General features: G+C 38.7%; 1 long non-coding RNA gene across 2 annotated transcripts; it reads right to left on the reverse strand.

The window, feature by feature from the left end:
• Positions 1 to 12,678: 12,678 nt before the first annotated feature.
• Positions 12,679 to 19,007, reverse strand: LOC113898116. 2 transcript variants are annotated; one of them, XR_003512532.1, is made up of 3 exons: positions 18,968 to 19,007; positions 15,222 to 15,387; positions 12,679 to 12,833 (listed from the first exon to the last, which is right to left on the reverse strand). It is a non-coding gene; the product is annotated as an uncharacterized LOC113898116 (long non-coding RNA). The 2 variants fall into 2 exon arrangements; XR_003512531.1 differs by lacking the exon at positions 12,679 to 12,833 and having other exon boundaries at positions 15,115 to 15,387.
• Positions 19,008 to 22,252: the final 3,245 nt, after the last annotated feature.

Raw genomic sequence — 22,252 nt, forward strand, 5'->3', positions numbered from 1 at the left:
TTTTTGAATTTCTGTTTTAAGTATAGGTTCTAATTTTTCTATTATGAACATGTTTAACTTTTATGATTAGAAAAAGATAAAATACTTTAGAAAACTCAGTAACATATTTACTTTTATAACAATTCATGCTTTTCTGCCATGTGAGAAATATATAAAATAACAATTGCTAATTTATATTTCTTCCCAGACCACAAATACAATTATCGACTCTTGGAAATCTCATCTACAGAGGAACCTGGTGGGCTGCAGTCCATGGGTCGCAAAGAGTCAGACATGACTTAGTGACTCAGCAACAACAAAGGTGTCCAAGTAGAATGCTATTACATACAATTCAATAAACTTTGATCTAAAAACATGATATATTTTAATCCGCAGATATAAAAGAGTACCTGCATTTTATAATATTTTATAGATAATTTCTAAATTAAATGATAAGTAAGATGATTGAGTAAAGAAGACACACAGAATTATAATGTGAATCACACTGTAATTTTTATTAAAATTGATACCTATCAAAATTTTCCCTTTTAATTCATGATCATTTTTGTGATTTATGACAAGAAAAAATAGAATTAATGACTTTGAGAAGATACTAAAATTTCCAAATTGTTATTAAAATATGAAAGGTTTAAAATTTTATTGAGCAACAAAAAGCATCCAGAAAAGAGTCTCAAAAACATCTGTAAAATGAAATAAACAATGTGAGGAGCTATTAATAGAGAAATGAGGGCAATGGAACTATTCCCCTGGGAGTGTTCCCAGATTGTAGCAAATATTATCATGCAGTAGCCTTCTAAAGGTAATTATGTTTGGAATATTTACATTTGGACTAACTGCGCACTGGAGGAAAATGCATTGTAATTAGTAGTGGATAAGCTTGCTAGGACACTGCTTCAGCCAGCAAACATTAGAAATCCAGAGAATGTCTTCTTTCTAAGCCAATTTTAATATTTTACAATTCATTTATGTGTCCCATTTGGCATGCAGAACTTTTTCCAGAATGCTTCCAGGAGAAAAGTTACCCTTGATTGCACAGAGTTTGGAATTAATCAGGCTGGAATGGACAAACAATTATGTATATTACAGTTTATTATTTTGAACTTCACTGATTTAAGACATGATCATTCAAGTCTGACTTGGCTCTTGTTTTCCTTGGAATCATCAAGGGAGAAAATGTGTACAATGCAAATGAATAACGTAAATGAGAATCTCGTAAAAGAGAAAAGTTAATTTAAAGACATCAGCACATTGATTTGCAATAAGGGTCAAATGAGTTTCACTTGAATGAAATGAATGAGTTATTTCTGCAGGGAAGGAGACAGTATAGCCGTGAGGAATGAACAACAGATGAGAGGTTGTGTGTGGAGTCTGTTACTTTAACCCCTGCAGACAGCTCAGCTCTTCGTTGGACCTTTGTTGGCAAAATAATGTCTCTACTTTTTAATATGCTATTTAGGGTGGTCATAACTTTCTTCCAAAGAACAAGCGTCTTTTAATTTCATGGCTGCAGTCACCATCTGCAGTGATTTTGGAGCCCCCCAAAATAAAGCCTGTCACTATCTACATTGTTTCCCCATCTATTTGCCATGAAGTGATGGGACCGGATGCCATGATCTTCGTTTCCTGAATGTTGAGCTTTAAGCCAACTTTTCCACTCTCCTCTTTCACTTTCATCAAGAGGCTTTTTAGTTCCTCTTCACTTTCTGCCATAAAAGTGGTGTCATCTGTGTATCTGAGGTTACTGATATTTCTCCTGGCAATCTTGACTCCAGCTTGTGCTTCATCCAGTCTGGCATTTTGCATGATGTACTCTGCATTTAAGTTAAATAAGCAATGTGACAATACACAGCTTTGACATATTCCTTTCCATATTTGGAACCAGTCCATTCTTTCATGCCCGGTTCCAACTGTTGCTTCTTTACCTGCATACAGATTTCTCAGGAGGCAGGTAAGGTGGTCTGGTATTCCCATCTCTTGAAGAATTTTCCAGAGTTTGTTGTGATCCACACAGTCAAAGGCTTTAGCATAGTCAATGAAGCAGAAGTAGATGTTTTTTGGGAATTCTCTTGCTGGCTCCATGATCCAGCAGATGTTGGCAATTTGATCTCTGGTACCTCTGCCTTTTCTAAATTCAGCTTGAACATCTAGAAGTTCTTGGTTCACGTACTGCTGAAGCCTAGCTTGGAGAATTTTGAGCATTACTTGGCTAGCATGTGAGATGAGTGCAATTTGAACGTGTAGTTTGAACGTTCTTTGGGATTGGAATGAAAACTGACCTTTTCCAGCCCTGTGGCCACTGCTGAGTTTTCCATATTTGCTGGCGTTTTAAGTCCAGCACTTTAACAGTATCAGCTTTTAGGATTTGAAATAGCTCAGCTTGAATTCCATCACCTCCACTAGCCTTGTTCATAGTGATGCTTCCAAAGGTCTATTTGACTTCACACTGTAAGATGTCTGGTTCTAGGTAAGTGATCACACCATTGTGGTTATCTGGGTCATGAAGATCTTTTTTGCATAGTTCTTCTGTGTATTCTTGCCACCTCTTCTTAATGTCTTCTGCTTCTGTTAGGTCCATACCATTTCTGTTCTTTATTGTGACCATTTTTGCCTGAAATATTCCCTTGGTATCTCTAATTCCCTTGAAGAGATCTCTAGTTTTTCCCATTCTACTGTTTTCCTCTATTTCTTTGCACTGATCACTTAGAAGGCTTTCTTATCTCTCCTTACGATTCTTTGGAACTCTTCATTCAGATGGGTATATCTTTCGTTTTCTCCTTTGCCTTTTGCTTTTCTTTCCACAGCTATTTGTAAGGCTTCCTCAGACAACCATTTTGCCATGTTGCTTTTCTTTCGCTTCGGGATGGTTTTGATCACTGCCTCCTATACAATGTTATGAACCTCCATCCATAGTTCTTCAGACACTGTGTTTATCACATCTGATCCTTTGAATCAATTTGTCACTTGCACTGTATAATCGTAAGGGATTTGATTTAGGTCCTACCTGAGTAGTTTAGTGGTTTCCCCTACTTTCTTCAATTTAAGTCTGACTTTTGCAGTAAGTAGTTCATGATCTGAGCCACAGTCAGTTCCTGGTCTTTTTTTTTTTTTTTTTTTGCTGACTGTATAGAACTTCTCCATCTTCGGCTGCAAAGAATATAATCAATCTGATTTTGGTATTGACCATCTGGTGATATCCAGGTGCAGAGTCATCTCTTATATTGTTGGAAGAGGGTATTTGCTATGACCAGTGCGTTCTCTTGGCAAAACTCTGTTAGCTTTTGCCCTGCTTCCTTTTGTACTCCAAGGCTAAACTTGGAGAACAAACATATAGTCATAGGTTTACTTTTAAAAAATGAGAAAGGAACCCTCCTACACTGGTGGTGGGAATGCAGTTACTATGGAGAACAGTATGGAGGTTCCTCCAAAAATTAAAAATGGAGTTGTCATATGAGCCAGCAGTGCCACTTCTGGGCATATATGCAGTGAAAACTCTGATTTGAAAAGATACATGAACCCCAATGTCCGTAGTAACATATACATTTTCCGTGAAATAAGAAAGATCTCTAACTGACCTTCTGACCAATGGTGAGATGGCAATTACTCAGCAAAATATTCTGATAACAAACTGACGTGAATATATAAGATGCATTCTTGGTACTTGAGTTGTTTTTTAATTTAAATTAAAAAGTTGGAGCTTTCATTTTTTATTTTTCTAATGTTATTGAAATATAGCTGATTTACAATGTTGTGGTAGTTTCCAGTGTACAGCAAAGTGATTGAGTTGTACATATGTATTCTTTTTTTAGACTTTTTTCCATTATAGATTATTACAAGATACTGAGTACAGTTCCCTGTGCTATAAATGGGTCCTTTTTGGTTATCTATTTTATATATAGTACTGTATATATTTTAATTCCAAACTCCTAATTTATCTCTCTTTCCCTCACCTTTGGTAACCATAAATTGTTTTCTATGTCTGTGAGTCTATCTCTGTTTTGTAAATAAGTTCATTTGTATCATTTTTTAAGATTCCACATATAAACCATATCATATGATACTTGTCTTTGGCTCACTTCACTTAGTATGATAATCCCTAGGGCCGTCCATGTTGTTGCAAATGGCATTATTTCATCTTTTATGGTGAGTAATATTCCATTGTGTGTATATACCACACCCTCTTATGAAAATGTTCAAATGTATGCAAAAATAGAACAATATAATGAATCTCTATGTGTATCACTAAGTGAAAACAATTATCAATATTTTCATGGCATGGACTTTGATTAGAATTACCGCTGGCAAGTGTGTCTTGTCTCTTTCCCTCTATTATCTGGAATACCAAGCAACAACTTAATGAACAAATTTCAAATTACAAAAAAAAAAAAAGGATTTCGTTCCCAAAGTTGTAACAGGAAAAAGGGAGCTAAGACCAGTGTTGGAAGAATACTGCACTCTAGTAGACCAGTTTAATATTAAGACTGGCTAGATGAAAGTGTGAAACAGATGAATCACAATCTAACCATATACTACCACCCCTCCTCACCCCTCACTGCCCGCCAGTACACACACACAAAAGGTAGTCTGATCCACTTTCCAGGGTCCAGAATGAAGGATGAGACGAAATTGATTAACATGTACCAACTTTCCAAAGAATAAAAGAGGAGCTATTTTGGTTGTGTAGAAGGGCACATCAGGAATGAGGGATGGGATTGTTAGGGAAATTAAATAGTCTTGTTTAGGCTTCAGAGACAAAGCAGAGCAGGCCTCTGACCTTGCTTCTAACCTGCCTGGACACTGCCCTGACTAGGAGTGACCGTGAGTGACTGCCTGCTGTGAGTGCAAGACTCGCAGCACTGTATATAAGATGGGGAGGAATCTAGAGACTGTTGAGCCCCCAGAGGGGAACTGGCCAACCAAGCCCCCGGTTTAGCAACATTCCACGTTTTACAAGACAAAACAAATAGCATTAACATGAAACCAGAGCTGCAGTTTGGTCACAGATTGATGATGGAATCAGTTTGCGTCCTGGGATTATAAACAGGAATCCAAACTGCAGTCTATGAATTCTCACCCCCTGAGCAGACAGGCTCCCTGAGGCCCTTTCCCAACTGGGACTCCAGATGTGCTGTGACACGGGACTTCCCAGTACTGATTAAATCTGGATGTTGGTCAAAACCCAGTTTGGTGATGTATTCTCTGCTCTATTTCTCTTTTCTTTTAATGTTATTATATTGAAAGTAAGGTAGACAATTCTCTAATAAATATCTATATCATTTATTTGTATATAATGAATGGCTTATTTTGTTAACAAATCCTTCAAACCTGAGATGAAAGTGAAAACTTTTGGCAAAACAGGGATTGATAAATAATAGCGTATTGCAAATACAAAAAGGAAGCAAACAGGACGAAAGAATCAGAAGCAGGTAGAGATGACTGAGATAAATAGGAGAAGACAGGAACTTTTAAGGAAAAGAAATAGGAAGAGCTCAGCCCAATAAGAGGCATCTGAAAGTGAAACAACAAGTATAGCAAGTAGCACGACCTTGGTCTCTGATGTCATCCTTACAGAAAGGAACCAGGGCTTCAAGAGCAATGGCTGATTCCAGGGCTGGTATGTGGCTACCATACTCAATCACACAAGTGTAGTCTCTTCCCCCTGTTTTACAGACTAGTAAACATGGACCCCAGCAAGTTAGGTAACTTTTTCAAAGACACACAGTTTGAAAGGCAAAAATCAAAATTAAAACCCACATCTCCTGATTCCTAGAAAGTTGTCTTTGCACATGTCACATTATTTATGTGTATAAATGTTTGTATGCATATAATATTTATTTTACTTAGTTATATTTTATGTTTATATATTTTATATTTATACTATTTATTTATAAAGAAAAATTCCCATATTTTAAAATGAATACTATACTACAAGCTCCCTGAGAACAGGGATATTTTCTTTCTGATTCACTGACATTTTATCAGTGCCTAGAAAAGTAATGACACATTATTGGTGCTTAGGAAATAGTTCTTGAACAAATGAATGTATGGACAAACAGTTATAAGACTGTTTATCACACGAATCATTAGTTATGTGATATCTTAACTAATTTGATACTATTAATATATGAAGGCGAGTACTATATTTTGTTCACTATCCTGTCTTCAGTTCAGTTCAGTAGGTTCAGTAGCTCAGTAGTGTCGGACTATTTGCGACCCCATGGACTGCAAAACCCCAGGCTTCCCTGTCCATCACCAACTCCCAGAGCTTGCTTAAACTCATTTCCATTGTGTCGGTGATGCCATCCAACCATCTCATCCTCTGTCATCCCCTTCTCCTCCTGCCTTCAATCCTTCCCAGCAGCAGGGTCTTTTCCAATGAATCAGTTCTTGGCATCAGGTGGCCAAAGTATTGGAGCTTCAGCTTCAGCATCAGTCCTTCCAATGAATGTTCAGGACTGATTTCCTTTACGATTGACTGGTATGATCTCCTTGCAGTCCAAGGGATTCTCAAGAGTCTTCTTCAACAGCACAGTTCAAAAGCATCAATTCTTTGGCGCTCAGCTTTCTTTATCTTAGGCACGTAGAACTGGGGCATGCATAAGTGCATTCTAAGTCACTTCAGTTGTGTCCGATTCTTTGTGACCCTATGGACTGTAGCCTGCCAGGCTGCTCTATCCATGGGGTTCTCCAGGCAAGAATACTGAAGGGGGTTACCATTTCCATCTCCAGGGAATCTTCCCGACCCAGGGGTTGATTCACGGTCTCATGCATTGACAGGCCTGTTCTTTACCACAGCTGCTGCTATTGCTAAGTCACTTCAGTCATGTCCAACTCTGTGTGACCCCATAGACGGCAGCCCATCAGGCTCCCCCGTCCCTGGGATTCTCCAGGCAAGAATACTGGAGTGGGTTGCCATTTCCTTCTCCAATGCATGAAAGTGAAAAGTGAAAGTGAAGTCGCTCAGTCGTGTCCAACTCTTAGGGACCCCATGGACTGCAGCCTACCAGGCTCCTCCGTCCATGGGATTTTCCAGGCAAGAGTACTGGAGTGGGGTGCCATTGCCTTCTCCATATTCTTGCATAGTTACTTGTTTTTCTTTTAAAGTGGAGCCAAGTCAGGAACAACTGACATACCAGCTGAATGGAGCCATGTCAGTGAGTCCAGATGAGACCACCCAGATAAGTCCAGCCAAAATCACTGATTTACAGATTTGTGAGCTAATAGGTGGTTATGCTTTTAAGGGACTAAGTTTTGAAGTGGTTCGTTATAAGCAAACATGAATTGATATAAAAATTTGTTTCTGTAAGTGGGGCATTGCTACTACAAATATCTGAAATGTGTGACAGTGGCTTTAGGGCTAGGCAATCTGCAGAGGCTGGAAGAGCTGTGGACCGTGGCTGTTAGCATAGACTGGAATAGTAGCAAGAAAGCAGTTAGCAAAGGCTGGAAAGAATATTGAACCAACCACCAGTGAAGGCTGGAACAAGAATAAGCAAACTACTGCAGCAGGCTGAGAAAAGTGGTGACCCGTTCTTACACTACTGCAACAATTCATAGCTGTCACCTGCGGTACTCTGGAAGACAGAAAATATAGCTAACAAACTTGTGGAGCTGACTATGGAGATTTCTAGGCAGTGCCAACGGGTTTCTGCTAGCTGTCTATTAGAAAATACTCTAAGGAGACTTCCCTGGTGGTCCAGTGGTTAAGACTCTATGCTTCCCAATGCAAGGGGTCTGGGTTTGATCCCTGGTCAGGGAACTAGATCCCATATGCCACAAATAAAGATCCTGCATGGAACTGATGCAGTCAAATAATTTTTTTTTTTTAAAGTACTGTAAGAGGGAGATGAACTAAAGAAGGAACTGGGCAGTATGTAAATACAAGACAATGACCTTCATTGCCTGGCAGGAGAAACCTTAAGAAAATAAAACTGCATTGTATTCTATTCAATTTTTAATTTTTTATTCAATTTGTATTTTCCTTGAGTCTGCAAACTTTTTACTAATTCTGCCATGATGTTTTATTAGAAAAAGCAAATCTCTGATGTTACAGATGAAGTCATTAAAGCTAAGAAATTTACCCAATTACATAGTACGTTGTAAATCCAGGATCTGATCTTGAGCTATCTGGATTCAAATTTAGTACTCTTTCCTTCTTCCCTGTTTCCTAATACTATCAATAAGGAAAGCCTTCCAATGGATAAGTTATTCAACTTAAAATGTACTGCATTTTTTCATTATTATAATGATTCTCAAAAAATACACAAGAGTTTCACAGAACTGAATCCTTTTAATATTCAAGATGGGTGATAGAATGATACATTATGTATGAAGGGCTAGAATATGCTTTCCACTTTGGTAATTATAATAGAGAGGAAATTACAGTGCTCTGATAGTTTGTACTGTTGAAGGTGGACTCTCTTTGATATTTGACCCGTAATGTTCCCTTGGTATATCTCCTGCTGTTTTGGGCTTAGAGTCTTCCTCTTTTTTTGGAAAAGCCTCTCCTCTTTTTTTTTTATTTGGAAAATTCCCATTTAGATTAATGAAATGGAATTTTCCCTGGCAGGAGAACAAGGAAGAAATGGGTGTTCAACAACAGGAGGATATAATATTAAACCTACTTAGGAAGGAAGGAATACATTCAGTTAATATAATTGTTCCCCTTCTTTTCTTTTCCACAAAGTGAACTCTATTCTTGGAACAATTACATGTTATTTTCCCTGAAATCAGAGAACACATTAAACTTCTTTAAGTCTTCTATTTTTCGAAATTTTGCATAATCTCCATTCTCATGGGGTTTGGAAAAACGAAACTTCTCCATCTTTTTAAAATTTGAATACAATAATAATTAAGCCTCCTACAGTGACCTTTATGTTTGGCAGAAAATATTTTAAGGAACTGCACTGAATTTTATTTAATATTTAGATTTTTGTAATTTAACATTAGTTTGTATTTCCCTTGAGTTTGCAAATTATGCATCTTTTACTACTTCCGTTATGATGTTTGATTTAAAAATTAGTGATCATCAAATGCAGTTGTATCAGTATCTTAAGTATTATAGAATGTATCAAATATCTTACTACTGTAGAAGAAAGAGAGCACAACCTCATAGTTTATCAAGTTATTTGGTATATTTATAAGCACAATTTCTCACTAGAGGCACTATTTTGTAGTATTTTGGGCAGAAAGATAATTTCAGGTGTGAGACTGTTCAAAGCATAGCATTAGTTTATCACATCTGGTCCCGACACACTAAATGCCAAAAAGACCCCAGAGTCATTGTGATCAGCAAAAATGCCCACGTATATTTATAATTACCCTCTGTGGGTATGGTATTGTCCCTAACTGAAGCAGAGTCATTGATACAGTGCAAATTTGAGACATCCAAAACTCTCTCCTTCTCCTCTCTACATCTCTCCCAATGAATTATAGGAGTCATACGGGGCTTCCCTGGTGGCTCAGATGGTAAAGAATCTGCCTGCAATGCATAAGATCTGGGTTCGATCCTCGGGTCGGGAAGATCCCCTGGAGAAGGGAATGTCTACCCACTCCAGTATTCTTGCCTGAAGAATTCCATGGACCGAGGAACCTGGCAGGCTATGGTCCATAAGGGTCACAAAGGGTCAGATACGACTGAGCGATTAACACTTTCCCTTTTCACTTTCAGGGGGCATCTCACTTGCGCACATGAAATTGACCTCTCCTCTGCCTCATGGCAGCAGCTAATTTCCTTCTTCCTGCTCCAGCTTTCTGCAGTGATGTCCATCACATCATTACTGGTACTTTTTCCTGTGACAGTTCTTTCCATTTATACACTGGTACTGCTTGCTTCCTCCTGTTAGTCGTGAACTACACTGTTGCGTAACCTAAGGATGTTGCCGCGATCAAGTCACCCATTACAGCCATCCTGACAGTGAGCCCTGAGGGAACTCAGGTTGGAGGCTGAATTTGCCTGCCATCTAGCAGTCAGCTCCTGCAGCACCCCTCCCAGTGGACCCCGAGGAGACTCAGGATGAGAAAGCACAGGATACTGGCCCCAGAGAGTGAGGTGCATGTCAAAGGAAATGTCAGTGAGCCCAGACTCTTTCATCTTCTGATACATGGAAACGAGCTAAATTTCTTAACTTGAGATCTCTGGTTTTCTTTAATTCACAGTAATCTTTTGATGTTCTATCTGGTCTTTTGTTACAAAAGCTCTTATACATTCTGGCTCCCCACTTGCCTCTTTGGAACAGTTTCTCACCATTATCTGAGATGCTGTCTCCAGGTTTGAAGTCCTCAGAATGCCCACCTAATAAAACATAATTCTCAATTTTTTAGGTTACCTTTTTTTTTCATTTAATGTAGTATAAAGTGGGTTGAGTGCTATACCACCGTTAGTCTCAGGGTGAGGAGGATGAAGCTGAGAGTTCTAGCCTCTCATCCCAGAACCTGTGTTCAACACTCTCCTCCCTGAGAATGAGTTACTTTCCCAACAGTATCTCAGCACCTACCAGATTGTGGATTTAATGAGAGCAGGGACTTCTGGGAACAAAACCTGGATCATTGCTGGTGTCAGATATTTAGAGCTCGGATTCATCTTGAATTCATGTAGTAAGTTTCCTGAACTAAGCCGCAGTCTCTGTCAGACCTCTAGATAGACTTAAAAGTGTCCCATCCAAGGAGTCCTATTTAAATTCCCAGGTTGAGGGACCCCTCTATAATTTTAGCTTTTACAAACTCAGTTAAAATCTTAACTGTGTGCTCATCTCATGTTTCCAATTGCTTATATTTTTTCTGTAGTCCCAAACTCAGTATGTTATCTTTCCTGTCAAGTGTGCCAGAAAGTGTTTCCAACTTCTTTAAATTTGTGGAGGAGGGGAAAGGAATCAGTATTATAATCATACTTCCTGAGAAGCTTTGAGGTAATTTTTGACTCTCCCACTTCCACGTGTGTGTGTGTGTGCATGCGCGCGCGTATGCACACACATTCAGTGACTCAATTGTGTCTGACTCCATGCAGTGTCATGGGCTGTCAGGCTCCTTTGTCCATGGAGTTTTCCAGGCAAGAATACTGGAGTGGTTGCCATTTCCTACCAGGGACTAAACTCTCATCTCTTGTGTCTCCTGCATTGGCAGGTGGATTTTTTACCACTGCACCACTGGGAAGCCCTTCTTATTTTTATTAGATACTAACTATGCTGTTAATAATTCTTTTTTAGTGATCTAATATGTCACTTATTTCAGAGGCCTTTATAAATATTTTCTTAATTCATCTCTTTATGTTCTTTTCACATTGCCATAACACTTTTTTCAGATGTTTATTGCCTTTGAACTAGATTAATCAACTACTTTGTGATTCAGTTTCTCCTGATTCATTCTTTTTATTTTTCTTTTTGGCCACATCACACAGCATGCAGGGTCTTAGTTCCCCAACCAGGGATCAAACCCGTGCCCCCTTTAGTGGAAGCTCAGAGTCTTGACCACTGGGCTGCCAGGGAAGTCTTTCTCCTTGATTCATTCTGCTTTCTAACCTATAAAAGTTATATACCTCTGTATCTACTTGGTCAAATATGCCTTGATGTTACTCATTTTAAAATATTTATTAGATGCTTATTATGTACTAGATCATGCTCTTCCTTCCCTTATTTAAAAAAAAAAAAACACTACTTATTTAATGTAAAATTTATCCTGGTTACTTCAATCTACATAGTTCTTTCCTTTCCCTTACCCCACAAGAGCTCATAGTCAGAACTACAAAGTTGGAATTTTATTGATAATCAATTGTCTTCACAATCACTTATAAATCCTTGGAAGACCTAAATCATAGTTTATTTCATTTGCATATCTTTATATTATCTATTACAGGGGCTAGGTACATTACAATTGCTTGTGAATAAATACTTGTTCCTATTTTTACTGAAAGCTTAGATTTTCCCAAGATAGGCCTGATTCAAAAATGAGCTGGCTGGGATACAGCGTATAAAATCCACATTCATTGATCTTGGCTGGTTTCCTACAAGCTGTGATATTTCGTGTTTTTAAACAAAATAAAATTGTGCTAATTAAATTTTTTTAGGATAGATGTTACAGAGTTAACTCATTCCTTAATCTTCTACCAATCCTTTGAAATAATTTAATAATGCTTTGTGCAGACTCAATGTTATAGAAAAATTATAATTAAAGAAAGTACACCTGCAGAAAAATTTTATTAAATTGCTTTTGTGAAATGTGGTAAGTGAATTTAAAATTTATACAAGGGACTTCCCTGGTGGTCTGGTGGTAAAGAATCCACCTTCCAGTGTAGTGCTTAGTCCCTCAGTCGTGTCCAACTCTTTGCAACCCCATGGGCTGTAGCCTACTAGGCTCCTCTGTCCATGGGATTCTCCAGGCAAGAATACTGGAGTGCATTGCCACGCCCTCCTCCAGGAGATCTTCCCAACCCAGGGATCGAACCCAGGTCTCTCGCATTGCAGGCGGATTCTTTACCGTCTAAGCCACCAGGGAGGCCCCCTTCCAGTGTAGAGGACAGGGATTTGATCCCTAGTCAGGGAACTAAGACCCCACATGCCACAGGGCAACTAGAGAAGCCTGCACATCACAAGTAGAGAAAGCCCATGTACCACAATGAAGACCCAGTGCAACCAAAATAATAATAATGATAATAATTTAAAAAAATAAAATTATACAAAAGAGCAAAACAGCGAGAATAGCCAGGGAGAAAAAAAGAACAGCCAATGTACTGTTGAAGAAAAAATGTGCCATAGGGAAATGAAGAGAATTTACTCACCAGACTTTGAGGATTCTTTAGTTTCACCAGTGTGTTAGTAGGGCAGAGATAGACCAATATACTACTGCAACAAAAATAGGAACCACACCTCAGAGAGAGATCTTCCCATATGTATAAAACAGAAGCCAGCGCTGCAGTTTTAGAGCAGTATGGAAGGAACAGATGATGTAATAAATAATGCCCAGAGAGTTTGCTTTCTATATGGATCCACATCATACATAACCAAAAAATAAATTCTCGGTGGTTTAGATACATATAGATTTCTAAACTTTCTGAAGAAAATATAGATTATCTTTGCAAACTTCTGTCACAGAAAGGATTTCTTTTTAAAAAGGCAGAATTCATAAACTAAAAGAGACAGACGGAAGTCTGCCAAAATAAGAACGTCTATGTATTGGGAGACACTATTTTTTTAAATGTAAAAACACAAGATATAAACCAGGGTAATATAGTTCCAACATATATTAGTTAGAATAAAGTATTAGAATCATATACATCTATGAAACTTCAATTAAAAAAGTGTGGACCAATTTTAAAAATGGGCAAAAAAGATAGATACAGTCACTCAGTCATGTCCGACTCCTTGTGACCCCATGAATCGCAGCAAGCCAGGCCTCCCTGTCCATCACCAACTCCCAGAGTTCACTCAGACTCATATCCATCGAGTCCGTGATGCCATCCAGCCATCTCATCCTCTGTCGTCCCCTTCTCCTCCTGCCCCCAATCCCTCCCAGCATCAGAGTCTTTTCCAATGAGTCAACTCTTCGCATCAGGTGGCCAAAGTACTGGAGTTTCAGCTTTAGCATCATTCCTTCCAAAGAAATCCCAGGGCTGATCTCCTTCAGGATGGACTGGTTGGATCTCCTTGCAGTCCAAGGGACTCTCAAGAGTCTTCTCCAACACCACACTTCAAAAGCATCAATTCTTCAGCGCTCAGCTTTCTTCACAGTCCAACTCTCACATCCATACATGACCAGTGGAAAAACCATAGCCTTGACTAGACTATTTATACTGTACATATGTATATTGTACATTCTTTACATATGTGAAATAATTAAATGAGCTTGCTATCATATGTAGTGAGTGTTTACCTAAACGCCCCTAGTTTGCATCCTGATTCTAAAGTGGCTTTGTTTGCCTAAATTGTCTGGATATGCACCTTTAGTAGTCACTTTAAGCACAATTTCTGCTTTGTGTGCATGGTCCCAATAACAGTGTAAAGAGAACTTGCTCTTTACAGCTCTATCTTCCTTCATCATGAGTTCACACCCAAAATCTATGGAGGAAGACTATCAATGGGAACACGAAGAAAGTCAGGGTAGTTGTAATGAAATGACGCACTGGGATTATTTGTATTCACTTTGTATAGGAATAATTTGGGAGATTTCCACTTTGCTCTACACTGAGGGGTGACAAGCTGCTCAGCACAACAATAACAATTTCGAATTGTCTACAAATTTCAAAATAACGTTTTCAAAAATAATCCCCTTCCCGTTCTTCACAACTCTTCCCCACACTCCAAATCTTTAGGAACATATGGCAGTTCCCAGAAAAAGCCAAGTGGCTATCTGAAACATTAATACACTCTGCTGCTACGATCACAGGAATAAAGAAAACCGGGACTCCAGCAATCTCACACAACCACTGCCGCCTGCCAGCTCTTATATCAAATAAAAACCATCACTTTGGGGAAGGATGGTTGCACGGTGACTAAGCAGACAGATGGCAGGTGTGAGTCAAAACACTCTGGGGTGCTAGCTCAAATCATCCTGTACTACTCACTGCTAGAGAAAGAGGGAATCAAAAACCAATCACCCAGTGGTCAAGGAGCGTAATGTGAAGGCCCAATCGAAATAAAAGATGGAGGAGATAACCAGGGTCTTAAGTGTCGTACATACAAATGAGTTCTCATCTGAAAAGGAGTTTTTAAGTCCAATTTGTAAGTCTCACAAAGTTAGCGTAGGTACCCAACTAACATAGTCTGCTATATAGTATAGTTCTATGCTATAATAGGAGAAGGCAATGGCACCCCACTCCAGTACTCTTGCCTGGAAAATCCCATGGGTGGAGGAGCCTGGTGGGCTGTAGTCCATGGGGTCGCTAAGAGTCAGACACAACTGAGCGACTTCACTTTCACTTTTCACTTTCATGCATTGGAGAAGGAAATGGCCACCCACTCCAGTGTTCTTGCCTGGAGAATCCCAGGGATGGGGGAGCCTGGTGGGCTGCCGTCTATGGGGTTGCACAGAGTTGGACACGACTGAAGCGACTTAGCAGCAGCAGCAGCAGCATGCTATAATAGGTTTATAACAGTTTTCACACAAATAATGTATTAGAAACACACACACAAAACCAAATATTTTTAATCTTGCAATCCAGTACACAAAAGCACAACCTCTCGTAGAGGATGCACTCCCATGACAATACACTCCAGATGCATGAACTAACTTACATGATTGGACAGGGGAACGCACGTTCGCATCTTTGAAAGTTCTCAACTTGAAGGTTCGTGTGTAGGGGACTCCTTGTAACTTCTAACCAAATTCTTCAGGCCTGCCCCTTGATCTTTGTCTGCTTTGTCTGACTGAAGCATCTCCCACCTTTCTTGCTGGTGTTCCCTGTGAAGCACAAGGAGCTTGTTTCTCCACTTGACTACTGCCCCAGAACCACCACCAACCACCCCCCCAACCCATTACCCCCCTGCCTACACCCGCCCTGGCCTACTCCCCCACCCCCAGACTGGACCACCTGTTACACAGAGGTTAGCCAGCTGCATTCCCAGAGGGCACCTTCCCAAGGCCAAAGGTAAGATGCTAACCACTTCCTCACCTGGGCAACATCTTGTGGCCATCAGAGCCTCAGCCTTCACTTCCTGGGGGGCACGCGGAGAGCGTGGGGCAAAGGGAAACCGAATCTAATCTGTCAGTGCTGGATGCTCAGAACAAAACAAAGACTCAACCACTCTCTAATTTGCATAATTGTTTTCACTATTGCCATCCTGAAGATTAGTGTTCATGAATATGGATGTAATTACACAAAAGGGCCCTAGGTGGAGCCTCAGTACTGGTGGCCACAAATGCAAGAACAAGTGGAAAACAACATAAATCAAAGTCCTCTAAAAATGCGACAAGTAATGACGGCATCTTTATCCCCGCATTTGTGTGTTGCTGATGTTGTGTTTCTGGTACAGGAAAAACATGAATATAGAAGCACATGTTTTGCTTAAGAATAACTCTCAAAAGAGTGTGTTCCCTAATAAAGAATGAAAGCATATTATTCTGCGGTTAGTAGATGTAAGCTATCATATACAGAATGGATAGACAAGGTCTTACTGTATAGCACAGGGAACTATATTCAATATTCCATGAAAAGCTGTAATGGAAAAGACTATGAAAAGTAATATATATAAATGGACCTCCCTGGTGGCTCAGATGGCAAAGAGTCGGCCTGCAATGCAGAAGTGCTTAGTCACTCAGTCATGTCCGACTCTTTGCGACCCCATAAACTGTTGCCCGCCAGGCTTCTCTGTCCATGGGGATTCTCCAGGCAGGAATACTAGAGTGGGTTGCCATGCCCTCCTCCAGGGGATTTTCCCAACCCAGGGATTGAACACCTGGTCTCTGGCACTGCAGGCAGACTCTTTGCCATCTGAGCCATCAGGAAAACCCAACGCGGGAACCTAAGCAGGAGACCTGGGTTCAGTCTCTGGGTTGGGAAGATCCCCTGTAGAAGGGAATGGCTATCTACTTCAATATGCTTGCTTGGAGAATTCCATGGACAGAAGACCCTGGCGGACTACAGTCTTGGGATCACAAAGAGCTGGACACGACTGAGGGACTAACACACAGACATGCATATATATGCATAACTAAGTCACTTTGCTGTACAGGAGATATTAACACAATACTGTAAATCAACCATACTTCAATTAAAAGAAAAGCATATTAACACGGCTGTGGGTATTCTGTCTCTGAGATAGTTTGGGTAGGAAGGACTGTCCCTAACCTCTTAGAACACCCTCCTCATCATTTCTCTTCTCTCCTTAGAGGGATACCACCACTAACTTACCTATTTTAAGTGTAAAAAGTCTAACATTATAAGAGAAATAATTAGAATTATTTTTTAATGATTTGCTGTTATTAGATTACAAACAGAAACCACACGATGTCAAAATTAACTTTTTTAAAAAATATTTGTCACTATCGTCAAAGAATGAAGATAGACTTATTCAATTTTGAAACTTTATTTTAAGGGATCTATGTAGCACTTTGAAAAATGCATTAATATTTATTGTCACATGTAAAGACTATTAATGCAATAGTGAAATTTGGAAGACTGCCAACCAGTGACAAATAAGTGGTGGAAAAGAGGCAAAGTGTGTATGTGTGTGTGCGTGCACGTGTGTGTGTGTGCACATGCGTGTCCAACTCGAGCATGTCCAACTCTTTGTGACCCCATGGACTGTAACACACAAGGCTTCTCTGTCCTGGGGATTTTCCATGCAAGAACAATGGAGTGGGTTGCCATTTCCTCCTCCAGTGGATCTTTCCAACCCAAGGATCAAACCCATGTTTCCTGAGTCTCCTGCATTGCAGGTAGATTCTTACTGCGGAGCCAGGAGGAAGCCCCAAATGAGAATGCCTGCCCATAATGCATGAATTCTGTATTCTGGGTAGAATTCTTGCAGTTGAAATCCAGGACATTCATACTGATCCTCTCTTAATTTAAACTCTTGATATTTTGCTCATCATGATTCTTTTTACCTTAATTTTTATTAAAAAAAAAGTAAAAAAAAAAAGTTTTTTTTATTTATTAGGGACTGCCCTGGTGGTCCAGTGGCTAAGACTCCATGCTCCCAGTGCAGGGGGCATGGGTTCACTCCCCGGTCAGAGAACTAGATCCCACATGCTGGAACTAAGACCTGGCTCAGCTAAATAAACAAATAAAATATTTAAACAATTTTTTAATTTATTAAATATATTAAAGATTTGTTAAATAGCTTGATAGTGGAGTTCTTTGGTGCTCCTTAAATTTTACAGTTGAGGCAATGGCTTTACTCATCTCACCCTGGTTGTAGACCTGATCTATAGGGGTTTATTATTTTCACAAACTTCTAATTGAAACTTAGCATTTTCTTTTTTAAAGCATTTCCTTTAACTATAAGCTTAGGCAACAAGCTGTAAAAGTATGAGTATTATCTGTGACTTGAGGCCAGTAGAAATTACTGGTATTTTCATGTGACATTATGACTGTGGCAAATATTGCCAAATATTTCTGTTCATCACAACTTTCAAATTATGGTATTTACATCTGCAGTACATATTGTTATTCAATGCCTTAATAAAGAAGCACACATTAATATACCACAAATTTCTTTTTAATAATTTATAGCTATAGTTTAATATAATTGCTTTATTTTATAATCTTATGTAATTTCTTTTATTCATTAATGAGTTATTCTGAAAAGGAATCCACAACCTCACCAGACTGCCAAAGGATCCAAAGTACAATAAAGGTTTAAAACTCCATATAGGATAGCTACCTGGCTAGCTAATAATCTCCTGGCCAAATTATCTCTCAGCTGGGACTACTCATTAATTCAGGTAACCTATAAATCATATATATATATATATATACATTCATACTCACATAAAGTATACATAGGTAGGTAGGTAGATAGACATAGCTAGATTATATATAGTGAGAGATACAGATAGATAAAACAAGTTTTTTTTTTTTCCAACAATATCATATTTCTTTATTTTTCTCAAATTAACATTAAAAGTCTCTTCTATTAAGTTGAGGGGCTGTTCAGTTTGTGACATTATTAGGACTTCTCCCTTCCTCCAGGGTTTAAGCAACCAACAATTCCCAGAGGCTTGGTAATGCAGAACATTTGGGGAGAGCCCATTTATCCGATCCTTTTAGATCACTATTGGTCTTTATTTTTTATTTTTTTTGCTGTGATATTTTATTTTTATTTTTTATTTTTTAATTTTATTTTATTTTTAAACTTTACATAATTGTATTCGTTTTGCCAAAATTAATTCACGCTGAAGTAAACCAAATCTGTCTAATAGTATAAGGACATGCTGTTGTTCAATTGCTAAGTCTTGTCTGACTCTTTGTGACCCCATGGACTGCAGCACTCAAGACTTCCCTGTCCTTCACCATCTCCTGGAGCATGCTCAAACTCACAGCCATTGAGTGGGTGATGCCATCCAACCATCTTATCCTCTGTCATCCCCTTCTCCTCCTGCCTTCACTCTTTCCCAGCATCAGCGTCTTTTCCAACGAGTTGGCTCCTTGCATCAGGTTGTCCAAGTATTGGAGCTTCAGCTTCAGCATCAGTCCTTCCAATGAATATTCACAGTTGATCTCCTTTAGGATGGACTGGTTTGATCTCCTTGCTGTCCAAGAGTCTCCTCCAACACTGCAAGGACATAAGGACACTTAGTACGATACAAGTTCAAGTTCTGGAGCTCAAATCTTAGGTTGAAATCAAATCTCTTGGAGTCTTGGACCTAGAATCAAACTTTTACATGAGCTTCTTTGAACTTCTGATTCAGATGGCTGTTGTCCTAAATATGCCTCAAACTCCAAATCTTAAAGGTTACTACAAGAAGTTGTTAAAACCAGTTCTCAATGAGACTTCCAAACCATTCAGAAAAAACTTTCATTTTAAAACATTTAAAGCATTTAGAATTGCTTCTCTCCTTTCAACATTCTCTTTCTTTTTCCCTCCTTCTCTTCCTTGCTTCTTTACTTTTAGAGAAATTGGCTTTTTGTTTTATTTTGAAATATTTCAAATAATTTAAAGGAAGAATTTTTTTTAACAAAATCTGTGTGTGTATACACTATCCAGCTTAAGAAATTAAACACTGCAAATAAGGTTTAAATTCTGTTATTAATTTCTGATCATATGATACTCCCTCACCTTCAAGAAATAATTAATATTCATAATTTGGTATTTATTATTCAGATATATGTGTTGAAAATTACAGTACATATGAATGTATTATTAAATGACAATATTATTCTAAATGCTTTTACATTTGTATATTTGGTTACATATTATGCTTCATCTTGAACTTGCTGTTTTCTCAGCACTATGTTCGTGAGATTTATCTATAATGATACAAGTAACTCTAGTCATTCTTTTTAAATAATAATAAACTTTTTATTTTGAAATAATTTTAAACTCACAGAAAAGTTAGAGGGTACAGAGACAACCCACACATCACCTCCTCAACTTTCTCCAGGGTCAACATCCCACACAACAATGGTACTTTCATCCAAGCTAAGAAATGAACATTCATACATTACAAACAGCTAAACTACACACTTTATTTAGAGATTACCAGTTATTCTACTAATACTCATTTTCTGTTCCAGAATCTAATCTGGGATACCATATTGCATTCAGTATTCATTCTTCTTTTTCTACTGTATTATTATACTAAAATTTATTTTTCTATTCTTCTATTTATAGGCAAGTTGCTTCCAGTTTTTCATCAATATACCTGATGATATGTGTGGGGACACACAAGATATCCTTGTGCACATACATGTAACATGTAGTCTTCAAAGCAGTTATAACAACATGTATCTCACAAATAAGTGAAAGTTCCCAGTGCTTCAAATACTTCCCAACATGTGGTATCATCAGGCTACACTGTTACCAATTTTATGGGTATAATATAGCATCCACTTTTTCTTAAATTTACATTTCCTTTACTACTAGTGAGACTGAGCATTTTTCTTGTGTTTCCTATTTTGTGAAGGGTTTGTTCACATCCATTGCTATTTGATTTTTTTTGATATTGACTAGTAGATACTTATATTTACACATACATACTCTACAGCTCATAAAACTGAAAATATAATTTACTAAAATTGATACATATTTCAGTACAAGAAATAATCTTTAACCATGAAGGAAACTGAAGCAGTAATTTAAAATTTTTCCCTGAAAAAAATGCTAAGCCCCATAAAGTTTACAGGTGAATTCTATCATATAATTCCATCTTTATGCAAACTCTTCTGCTCACGAACATAGCTGCAAAAGCTTGCCAAAGTATTAATGAACTGGATCTAAGTAAGTATTATATTTATGATATATTATGACCCCAAGTTAACTGACAATGAATTGGGGGATATATGATAAAATTAAAAATGAGTGTTATTCATTTCTAAAAGACACAGGTACGCCAGTGTCCACTGCAGAGCTAGCTACAATAGCCAGGACTTGGAAGCAACCTAGATGTCCATCCACAGATGTGGTACATATATGCAATGGAATATTACTCAGCCATAAAAAAGGAATGAATTTGAATCAGTTCTAGTGAGGTGGATGAACCTAGAGCCTGTTTGTTATACACAGTGAAGTATGTCAGAAAGAGAAAAGCAAATATTGTATATTAGCGCATATATATGGAACCTAGAAAATGGTATTGCGGAACCTAGAAAATGGTATTGCTGAACCTATTTGAAGGGAAAGAATGGAGACACAGATGTAGAAAATGGACTTGTGGACATAGTGGGGGAGGGACAAAGTGAGATGAATGGAGAAAGCAGCATCAACATATGTACACTATCATATGTAGAGTGGATAGCTGTGTAACACAGGGAGCCCAGTCTGGCACTCTGATGACTTAGCATGGTGGGATGGGTGGTGGGGGAGGCTCAGGATGGAGGGGGCAAGTGTGCAGTTGCGGCTGATTCACGTTGTGCAGGGGAAGCCTACACAGCATTGTAAAAAATTTTTTAAATAAATAAATAAAGCTGATGACCACAAACCACCCCCGCCCAAAAAAAACAGTGGTATCAGTAGAGCTACACAGTAGATCAATAGAACAAAATATATAATTTTGAAACAGATACATTCAGAGAACCCTGATTTATGATATAACAGGCATTGCAGGTAAGTGAGTAAAGGAAAGTCTAAGATAATTATCTTATCCTGGTTTTCTAGAAACCAGAGCCTAGGGAAAAGCTTAAGGTCTTTTATTTTATTGGGAGATCTAATTTCTGGGGGGCAAAAAGTGATTAAAAAGGGAAGGGGGCATTGAGACTATGAAGAAGGGGAAACATTTTTGAGCTAGTCACAGCTCCACATAAGGACACAGTTGGCTGCTCACTGCTCAGTCATGCTGGACGTTTTAAGACAGGGTGTTCAGATGCATCATGTTTCAGGTGGGGGGATGGGCAAAGACTTGATCTGCTGGTTCACTCCTGTCTTCTGTTCCTCTTTGGGTCAAAGTTTGTCTCCGAAAGCATGACCCCCAGCACAGTTTCAGGCAGTCTCTCTTTGGGCCACCTCCAGGTAGTATTGGATTTGGTCCAGAATGGGCAGAGGCAGGAGGAGCCAGAGACTCCATGGGTCCATTCAGTTTGAGCCCATGTTGGGCTGCACCCAGCAGGCCTGCAAGCACTGTACCTGTCCAGCCTCACAACTGAAGGAAGAGCTCAGAGTCAGGAAGC

The sequence above is a fragment of the Bos indicus x Bos taurus genome, chromosome 9 (genome assembly GCF_003369695.1).
Source record: "Bos indicus x Bos taurus breed Angus x Brahman F1 hybrid chromosome 9, Bos_hybrid_MaternalHap_v2.0, whole genome shotgun sequence".
NCBI lineage: Eukaryota > Metazoa > Chordata > Mammalia > Artiodactyla > Bovidae > Bos > Bos indicus x Bos taurus.